Here is a 12193-nt window from a genome sequence, read left to right on the forward strand (position 1 = left end):
CCCTGACGACACCAAGAATTCATCAACACTACGAAACACGCCACAGTTCATCAACCACTTTTCTGAAATTCAGAAAAAACTCTGTTCATCACATCCTGAAGAAATAAGTATACTAGCTCAAGCAGAGCTATTATTGGTGATGAATGTCTGGTAGATAACGGCTGTACCAACACCATTCTCAAACATGTGAAACTTTTCTCTGAGTTGTCTCCGACAGAGACACCGATTGGTATTGTATTTGGTGTCAGTAACCTTATCGAAGGCTCCGGTAGAGCACACATAACATTATCTTCAGGTACCCAACTGATTATTGATAATGCATTATATTCTAGTAAATCCAGAAGAAATTTACTTAGCTTCGAAGATATTCGAAAAAACGGTTACCACCTAAAAACAATATCTGAAAATAATATTAAATATCTTCAAATTACTTCAAACAAAAATGACCATGAAACCATTGTCGAACAACTACAAACTTTATCCTCTGGATTATATTGTACCAATATCAATCCTATCGAATCATACATGGTGAATAACCAGAAGTTATTAGATAAAGATACATTCAATGTATGGCATGACCGTCTCGGTCAACCTGGTAGCATAATGATGAGACGAATAATCAAAAGTGCCAACGGGCACCCTCTTAAAAACTTATAAGTTTTGCTACCACAAGATTTATTATGTGCAGCGTGCTCTCTGGGCAAACTTATAAGTCGGCCCTCACAAACTAAGTTGATACATGAAACCCCATCATTTTTAGAAAGAATCCAAGGGGATATTTGTGGGCCTGTTCATCCTCCGTGTGGACCATTCCGCTATTTCTTGGTCTTAATTGACGCATCCTCAAGGTTGTCACATGTGAATCTTTTAGCTACTCGAAATGTAGCATTTGCCCGATTTTTGGCTCAAATCATACAATTGAGAGCTAATTTCCCGGACAATCAAATTAAAAATATCTGGATGGACAATGCAGGAGAGTTCACATCCCAAGCTTTTAATGACTATTGTATGTCGATTGGGATTAACGTTGAACATTCGGTACCTCATGTTCACACACAAAACGTTTTAGCTGAATCTTTGATTAAATGATTACAAATAATCGCCAGACCTCTCCTTATGAAATGCAAATTGCCATCTTCTGCATGGGGCATGCTATTCTACACACTGCTGCACTAATTCAATTAAGACCAACTGCCGATCATGAATACTCCCCATTACAACTGGTCTCCGGAAGAGGACCAAATCTGTCCCACCTCAAAATTTTTGGTTGTGCGGTATACGTACCAATACCGCCTCCACAACGTACAACAATGGGACCCCAAATAAGACTGGGTATCTATATTGGTTTTAACTCCCCGCTCATTATTAAATACTTAGAACCAATGACGAGTGACATGTTTACAGCACGGTATGCTGACTGTCATTTTAATGAAACAATGTTCCCAGTCTTAGGGGGAGATAAGAACAAAGATGACTGGTAATCGAAGAAATAACATGGAATGCATCATCGCTATCAAATCTCGACCCCCGAATTGGTCAATGTGAATATGAAGTCCAAAAGATTATACATTTGCAAAGAATAGCGAATGAATTACCGGATGCATTCACGGACACAAATAGAGTGACAAAGTCACATGTACCAGCATCGAATGCACCTGCTTGAATTGAAGTAATCCCAGAAGCGTTTACCATACAACGAAAGCGTGGGAGACCAATCAGTTCCAAAGACAAAAACCCACGAAAACCAAAAGAGCAAACTAACGCAGTTGGTGAAAGTTCACAAAGTATTATAAATGAAACCCTGGTAGAGGTAAATGTCCCGGAAGAGACAACTATGATTCCAGAGGAAAATGAAGTTTCAAAAGAAACACTGGTACCGAACGAAAAATGAGATCTCAATTAATTGTGTACAAGATAGTACAATGTGGAACCGAAATAAAACACGTGTTGATGATATATTTGCATATGGTATAGCAACGGATGTAATCAATGAAAATGATTACGTACCTAAAACTTTAGAAGAATGCATGCACAGAAATGATTGGCCAAGATGGCAAGAATCCATAAACGCCGAATTAAATTCGCTCGAAAAGCGACATGTTTTCAGACCTCTAGTCCGAACACCCATAGATGCCAAACCAGTAGGTTATAAATGGGTGTTTGCAATAAAGAGAAATGAAAAGAATGAGATTTTGTGATATAAGGCTCGACTTGTAGCACAAGGGTTTTCCCAAATCCCAGGAGTTGATTATGAGGAAAGTATTCCCCTGTAGTGGATGCGATAATCCTTAGGTTCTTAATCGGCCTCACAATCTCTGAAGGACTTCATATGAGACTAATGAATGTCGTTACCGCATACTTATACGGGACACTTGAAAATGACATCTACATGAAAATCCCTAAAGGATTAAAATTGCCCAAAGCATTAAAATCAACACCTCGAGATATGTGTTCTAAAAAGCTCCAGAGATCTTTATATGGTCTCAAACAATCTGGTCGTATGTGGTACAATCGACTTAGTGAATATCTCAAAAAAGAAGGATACAAGTCTGATGTAATCAGTCCATGTGTTTTTATAAAAAGATCACTCTCAAATTTCACTATAATAGCAGTCTATGTTGATGATATCAACATCATCGGATCTCCTGAAGAGATAGAGAAAGCTGTTCAATTGTTAAAGAAGGAATTTGAAATGAAAGATCTTGGTATGACAAAATTATGCATCGGTCTACAATTTGAGTATCTGTGCAATGGCACGTTTGTCCATCAGTCAAACTACATCCAGAAGATGTTAGTACGTTTCAATATGGATAAAGCACATCCGTTTAGCGTACCTATGGTTGTCCGACCGCTAGATCCATACAAGGATCCTTATCTCCCTCAAGAAGAAGGCGAAGAAGTACTTGGTCCAGAAGTATCGTACTTAAGCGCAATCGGTGCCCTTATGTATCTCGCAAATAACACAAGACCTGACATTGCATTTGCAGTTTATGTACTAGCGAGATACAGTTCGAATCCAACACGTAGACACTAGAATGATGTAAAACATATATTCCGGTATATTTGCGGGACACAAGACTTAGGTCTTTTCTATCAGAAAGATCAAAAGTCCTAGCTTATTGGGTATGCTGACGCTGGATATCTATCAAATCCTCACAAAGCAAAATCTTAGACAGGTTATGTATTCACATATGGTGGCACAACAATTTCTTGGAAGTCGACTAAGCAAACACTTATAGCAACATCATCAAATCATGCCGAACTGATAGCTTTATATGATGCTGGTCGAGAATGCGTGTGGTTGAGATCAATGATTAATCACATACAAGAAGCATGCAGATTAGAACAGATCAAGGAAGAGCCGACGATTATTTATGATGACAATGCTGCTTGCATAGCTCAGATCAGAGAAGGTTACATCAAGGGTGATCGAACAAAGCACATCTCACCAAAGTTTTTCTCAACATATGACTTGCAAAAAGAAAGGGAACTTGATGTTCGTCAGATTAAGTCAAGTGAAAATCTAGCTGACCTTTTCACAAAATCATTACCTAGAAGCAGTTTTGAGTATTTATCGCAAAGGATCGGGCTTCGAAGATTGAAAGACGTTAGTTAAATTGAGGGGGATCATTATACACGCTGTACTCTTTTCCTTAACTAAGTTTTGTCCCAATGGGTTTTCTTAGTAAGGTTTTTAACGAGGCAGCATAACTGATCCAGTAGTATCAGTTTATCTCATAGGTCCCGAAGTACCAATTTAACATCATCCTGAAGCATATTGTTAATAGTGTATAATGAACAATAATGTATATCTGAGGGGGAGTGTTATAAATCAGATATACATACATATACATCTCCTAACTTCTCTCCCTATATAACTGTTTTGTCAGTTATTTACATACATGTATAAATAACATTTGTTCTTTATCTTTAAGATATACAAAAGATTCAAGACAATTTTTCCCACTGTTTTTTAATCAATATATTATATTTTTAGAGCATGTCTTTTTGTTTCTTCTTCAGTTGCATAACCGTTCGTCTCCTGTTGCAGGTAGTCGTTGAATGTTCGTCGCCGGTAAAAGTTGAAACCAAATTCTGTGAACATGCCGATTGCACCGCCGAACCAGTCAAACCGTTGAACCGCTGAATCGTGATGAACCTGCCGATTTTTGTAAGGGCTAACAATCTTCATGAACCGGATCGCTAGTATGGACGACTCCCGGTTGAACCGGTCAGACTGGCCGGTCCGATCCGACCTCCAAAATACTGTCTATAATTACACTAAAAATCACTATCTTTCTCTCTTCTTTTCAATTAAATAATATTTTTTGAACCTTTATCATTTCCTTTTTCCTCTCCTCTACTTACAAACACTTTCTAAAAATATTAAATTTATAGAGATGAATAGTGCTTTTTCATAATTACATATGAACAAAATCATTTTCTCCCTACTTCACTCACAACTTCTCATAACCACTATCTATAAAGATCCCACTCACAGAATTTGATGTACAGGATGATATGAATGTTCTTAAAATATGTAAGTTTTTACCCTATCAAAACAATTAAGTTCATGTTTCATGTTTGATTGACCGACCAATATATTTTAGACAAGTTGAACATGTACTTTATAGCATTATATTCTAGACATATTGCCCGTATACTTTATAGCATTATTAAATTGATGTATGATGATTACGAGTTCATTCTTTCATTGATCGTGTATACACACTCCAAATTTTGCACTAGTTATCGGTGGTGAATCTAGGATTTTTTTCGTTGGGGTCCATTTTTTTGTGTTGAATTTTTTCACAACCAAACATTAAAATTTTTGGGTGGGTCATCGTAGTCGGGTCGTGTCGGGGCTAGGAAATAATGTAGAAGCATTTAGTGGACATGAAACTACTAAATTATTAAGAACCATTTTTAAGAATCAAGTTATCAAATTGTGGTGATTAATAAATTGCTTGAAAGCAATAGCTACCTAAATAACACAACTGCTTCACATAACTTCAAAATTTTGTTTAAGTTTTTTTTTTTTTTTTTGAACTCTACTATATGTTGAAAGTCTTATTTAATAATCAAATGTGAAATAAAATCATCCAGAGACATTAAATTTATCATTTAAAAAAAGCAATTTAGAGGATCAATGGGTGGTTGTAGTGTTTTAAAACACTAGTTTAATTTTGATGGAAAAAATAAATTAAAAAAAGAGATTTAAGACTTGAACTTGAGACCTACTTGCTGGAACGGAAGGAGATTTACCACCATACAATCTTTGCTTTTGTTACTATGGGGTCCAACTAATTTATTTTATGGGGTCCTTAAAAATTTTAACATACCGGTTCTACTATTTTTTTTTAAAAACATTGGGGTCCGTGAACCCCGACCCGCATCATGTGAGTCCGCCCCTGCTAGTTACATATATTCGTAAGTTTAAAAAAAAAAAAGTTACATATATTCGTAAGCATTAGATACCCATTTAAAAAGGACGCAAGAATAATGCATAATGTACACTTATACATAGAAATAAACACTATAAATAAGTAGACATACATGTTCATCAACCATCACCAATCCCTTAAACGTTAATCACAAAAAAAACAAGCATGCGTCATCCTCCGGGTAGGTTCATTTCTATCCCTTTAGACGTGATTACCTTCATTTGTCAAAAACCAAGTACACATAAAACTTTCCCTGAAACTCAACGAGGAAGAATTGTTGGCTTTCTTCAAGAAACACGACGCGAATAAAGATGGGAAGCTTTCTTGGGATGAGGTGAGACAAGCTTTTAGCGACCTTGGTGCTAGTTGGGTCTCATTGACTACGGATCGTGCGCTCTTGCATGCAGATGAAGATGAAGATGGTTATGTTAGCGAGGGAGAGATGAACAAACTTATTCAGTTTGCTCTCAAACGTAAATATACTATTCAGTAACTTTAGTTTAATTAGCTTGCTAGTTTACATATGTTGCTGCTTCCTTCGGTATGTGAAGTGTAGGGATCGACTCACGGTTCCTTGTACTCATTGTAATAAACTCTCTCTCTCTTGTGATACGACTAGTCTCAAATGTATCTACGTTTAATGAGAGTCTATATTATGCAATAACTTAATACTCTTTGTATCAAATGGTGATTTTTCCCCTCTTAAAGGGCTTTTGAGAGTTTATTTATTGAAGTTATAGAAAAACAAGGTTTTGAGAGTTAATTCCGGAGCTTTTTACAATATTATAAACCCAACTCCTTCGTGGAGATTTGTTAAGTATAGGTTTCTTTGTATTTTAAGATACAACCATTCATGCAATGCATTTTGGTGAGTTATCATAGCTTGAGGGTGGGGTTGGGTACAATTGGTAAAACCTTTAAAATTAAAATGGAGCATCCCTTGAAGGTTAAGAGTTCGAGTCCCGGAAGAAACATCGCCACTAAACAATCATAGCAAGACAATAGCATTCCAACTCAATAGCTAGACATAAACCAACATCAATATCCAAATAAAACAAATAATAATTACAAAATTATTTGCTTACCAAAAGAATCTGGATAACTTTAAACATAGAAAATTAGTTCAATTGTTGATTCTATTGGTTCTCCTAATTTTTTTAAAAAAAATTAGAAACTTACCATAGTAAAAGGGGTGGCAGCATTAAACCTTACCAAACTTAGCATATCCTAACAAAAACCCACAAATCAACCAAACTACTATATGTTTGATGCCTTCTTATCTTTTTATCCTATGGGAACCTATTTTCAAAGATGTGGCTCAAAAAGAAGGTATAATAACAACCTGAATATGGATGACTAGTATATTTGTTGTACACATGTATACTTACTAGATTTGTTTAATGAATTACTATGCAGACTATGTAACTTCAAGCAATTTGCAATAATTATTTAGTATGAGTTAAAACACTACTAAGCAAATGAGTATCACCGACGGAAAAATCCGTGCAACAATTCCTGCAAAATCCAAGAAGAAGAAAATAAATTCATCAGATAGATTACTAATTACTGATGGGTAATTACCGACGACTTTTGATGGTTAAGGACTATACCAACGGTTTCCGACTATGTTGTTGGTGATAATCAATTGTTTTGTCCTGAAAGGGAGTCTTTATAACATGTCAAAATAGTTTAATACGAAAACATAAAAGTTGTTAACCAGTCAAACAAGACATAGTCATGTTTAATTGAACGACCTATATATTTTAGATGAGTCCAACTTATACTTTAGAGTTATCTATTTATATAAAATGACACAAGATTAAGAATGTTATAAATATATTATATTATTATGGTTATCAACTCCTAAAATAGACTGACTTTTTCTCCAAGTTTTATTCTTCTATATATACTACATTGTATCTCTTGTATTAGATATCTCAATCAATGAATATTAGATTTCTTCTCTCTATTATTTTCTTCTTATTCTTCTTTGCTATTAGGCTAGTTTTACAACACGTTATCAGCACGAAAGTGCTCATCCAAAAAAAACCCTAGTTTCTAAAGCCATAATCTATGTTGCTTTTCTTTAGAAATCACAAACTCCAGCCATCGCTATTAACCGTGAAGATCGAGTGAGGCACAGTTGCCAAGAATTCGAAAATAGAGGACTTGAACGCCTTTATCTTGTCAATCAGGTAATATTGTTTAAACGTTTATTGCTTGTTTTTGTATTACTATTGTGATTAAGTTTTAAAGTAAAATTAACAGAAGTAATATTCATGATGGTTATATGAACAAAGAAAATATTAAAACTAATAAGACGGCAATTGATATCCACGTCCCCTAATTACTTAATTCGCAAACAAAAGTCATTATTTTAATATGTTTTACTTGACAGTAACTAATATGGCTTAAGTCACCTCGAAAGGTTGTGTTTAGTGAAGCAAAGTGTTGGTACAATAACTTCATTATTTATTGAATATTTGAATCCAAGTTCTGGTCATGATAGATAGATAGTACGATTACAATTGCCATGGGACCATGAGGATATTCTATTTGACACACAAATAGTGTCTAGGTATGAACAGGTCTTAAGAAGCAGAATTTATAATAATAATAGATTTTTTTAAATTATACAAAATTATATAGATTTTTAACTATATATATTTTTAAAAGTAGTTGAAAAAAAAAAAAAAATATATAATAAAATCTAATCAAATCATAAATAGAACGTATTTAGTGATATTGATGAACTTTTATTTCACGATATTGATGAATATTTTTCTTAATATTAAAATGAAAACCAAAGAAAATTTTTTTTCTTAAGGTTCTATTGTAAGCTGTTTTATATGAAGACATGTTATAACATTCGAAGCTATATATAATTTTAATGTATATTATCATAATTGGTATTGTATATCTTTTAGTTGATATCAAACACGCATATCATACATCATGACTTTTTGTATAAATATAAGATGTTATATATGTTTATATCTTTATACAAAATATTTGTGTGACAAAAGATATTTTTTTCTAAATACCGCTCGATATCCTTTTATGTGTGAAATTTGATCGAGATTTTTATTATTATAAAGAAAGACTTATTTGAAAGTAATAAATAATCATATTTTGGGAAGTTGATAAAGATATTTGGTTATGTTTAAACATAGAGTAACAAATATTTGTATATAAGATATACTTGTGATTGGTTTACATACACTATGGTATGTTAACACGTAAACTATATATATATATATATATATATATACACATATATATATATATATATTGTTTATAAATGTTGAAAAAAAAAATCTCACTTCCTAAAGTTTTACTATAACTCATTTTATATGGTGACATGTTATAACGTTATCTTTTCATGTATTAATTGTATTTAGTGTGCTATATATTTGTATAGATAGTATTCAATAGAATAATTAAAACCAAAGTTGTGGTTGGTTGTCACTCTCAAGAAAGAGTATACGTATGGTTAGATATGACACTCAAATTGTCATACTTCCTAAATCTCATTATCAGTTTGCAGAATATTATATGATTTTAGACCAGGAAATCACATATGGCTCGGTCATGTAAATATATATATATATATATATCTGTTTATATTATATGGAAAGAGGGTTGTTTATAATGAAAAACTAGACACAAGATTTCCATTTGTCATACCTAAGATATGCTACTGAAGTAGGAATATTATTAAGAGAGTATGATAGTTTGAAATGATTTCATACTCGTGGGACTAAGTAAAGGATGAAAATTCATGAAAGTTTTTAGATTCTATCTCATTCTCTGAAGTGAATGTGCTTACATATTAATCATTATAAAGGTAGTGATCATGAACATAATTGAGAAAGTTGTAATAATGAGATCGATCATTTAGAATTGTAAATGGTCATGTTAATAATGAGATGGACCACTAAAAGTGGCAAACTAAGGAGTGACAATATAACATAATAGTTGAACTATAAAGTTACAAGACGTTCCCTCGTATCTAAAGTTTTGTATTACATACGTGTAAGTAATACATATACGATCATAAACCAGAAGTTTATGGATCATAATTATTTAATTAGTTGGCATGAACGGTTAGACCACACCGAGTCAATGATGTTGTGAAACTTAACGAAGAATCAAAAGATCCTTGCTGACAATTAAACTTGTCAGCTTTGCTCTCAAGGGAAATTAATGATTCACAAACCAAAGTAGGGTAAGAATCCCTAGATATTCTGGAAGTGATTAAAGGATATGCATATCTCAACATGATACCATTTAGTGTTTTAAATCGATGCATCGTCTAAATGGTTATCAAATCCACAACCTAAAGTTTGTGTGATTATGGCTTAGCTAATGTGATCACAAGCATATTACTCCAGATTGGCATATTTATTTCGATTATAATACTGAATTGGATTTCCAAGTTATTGATCATCATTGGAATACATGTTTTGTTGAGACGATCGCTAAAGTTCTATGATTGGTTGCAAAACCTATGATCATGAGAGTAGAAGTTCATATGTTATGCAACATTAATTCACATCAAGCCAACAAGTCATCGAACTTTCTCCCCGTATCATTGGTTTTTGGTCAGGAACCAAAGATGTCCCATCAAAGATTTTGGTTATCCGCCATATATTTGAATTGATCCACCACGATGCACAAAGATGGGACCTTAAAAAGTGGTTGGGAATATATGATAATGAATAGAGCCATTGACGAGATATTTAATTACGGCTCAATTATTTGATATCCATATCAATGGATTAACATTCCCAACATCAGGGGAAGATAAAAAGCAGTTGAAAATATATATGAGTTGGTATGAATTATCATTGATACTCAAAAAAATTATAAATTGTGAACCAGAAGTCCAAAGGATAATTCATTTACCAATATTAAAGATTAAATTACCAGACGAGTTCACTGACCGAAATAGAGTGACTAAGTAAGTCACATAATCAACTGCTTATGCTCCAGTTATATTTGTGTCCCAGAAGGACAACCGCATATTTTGTAATGAGTCTATTGCACGCCTGAAGCGTGGCAGACTAGTCGATTCCAATTATAAAATTCCTCGAAAATTGGAGCAAGTAATTAAGATGGTCAAGTCGAGGTTATAATAATAAGATCTGATGAAGAGACAGTAGACATGATGGTTCAAGAAGAACTTCAGGTACCTGAAAATATAGAGATCTCGATAAGTTATATCATGTCTAAGATATGTATGGAATCGAAATAAAAATCGACGTCGTCATACTTTTGTATATAATGTAGCGCTTAAAATTATTAAATGTTGAGGATCAAGATTTGAGATCTGCCTATGAACGTAAACATAGAAATGATTGGCCAAAATGGAAAGACGTAAATATGGCAAAGTTGAATTCTCTAGTGACATGGAAAGTATCTAGACCAACAGTCCATATAACTGAAGTTGTAAAATATGTTGGATGCAAACGAGTCTTTTATGCGAATTATGTGAAAATCAAATTGTGTGATATAAGGAAAAATTGGTGGCACAAGAATTTTCGCAAAGACCTATGATTGATTATGAGGAAACATATTCTCAAGTAATGGATGCATTGACTTTCCAATATTTTATTAGTCTGGTAATATAAAGAGAGAATTGATATTCGTCTTATGAATGTTATGTATCACTTGATACTGAAAGCTTACATGAAAGTCCCGAAGGATTAAATTATGTAGGTCATGTAAAGTAAGTTCTTGAGAACAATGTGATCATTTATACATATTCGGATTTGAATAGGTTATAATTATTTTAAATGTTGGATATAATTGGAACTCCCGATTAGTTTCTAAAGCAATTGAGTGCTTAAAAGGTTAATTGAAACATCTTAACGATGTAATACTTGTGCAACAAGAAACATACATAGAAAACTTGTACCCGGTGATTGTGATATCTCAATAAATAGTGTACACGCATGATGCAATATGGATTTTTGAGATAAAAGCAAGTGTTCATGACATTTTTGCATATGATATAGATATCTATGTGTTAAATGGGTAAATTTATGTAGCAAAACTTCTAAAGAGTGAAAGTACATGCATATTTGGATAAGATGGAATGAATTCCCTCATGGATTAATAATGCTAGAGCATTAATGATGTCAAAACCTCAAGAACGTATTTTATGAAGTTGACAAAATACGTATGGACTAAATAGTCGAGACGAGTGTTGTACAACTCGAGAAATTCAGATAAAGGAGGATATAAGTTTGATTAAATTAGCCATGTTCTATCAACATTCTACTTTTAAAAGTTCACTATAGTCACAATTTACAGTAATGATGTCTAGGCATCATCGAGAGAAATCGTCGAGCTTTAAGGAGGGATAATTTTTGAATGACCTTGGCACGGTCTAATTATTACTCGAACCGCAGTTCGAATATGAATATATATGTAATTATATTTTACCAATCCCTTAAGTACATCTAGAAGATGATGTTTGGATATTTCAGTATGGACATAATTGAACCTTAAAGTATGTTAAAGGTTATTAAGTCATTTATTATAAGAAATGCCAATTATCATCTCCTACCAAAGTAGATATTCTCATTCTAGAAGTACCATCATAAATGCATAAGTGCATTAATATGTTTTACTAGCTATATATGGTTATAATATCTTTCGCTTAAGCTTATTGTCATGATATAACCTTTGTCAAGCGAAGAGACATTGGAATGAGTTCAAAGAAATATTTAAGGAATGTAACA

This window comes from Helianthus annuus, chromosome 8, assembly GCF_002127325.2.
Source record: "Helianthus annuus cultivar XRQ/B chromosome 8, HanXRQr2.0-SUNRISE, whole genome shotgun sequence".
NCBI lineage: Eukaryota > Viridiplantae > Streptophyta > Magnoliopsida > Asterales > Asteraceae > Helianthus > Helianthus annuus.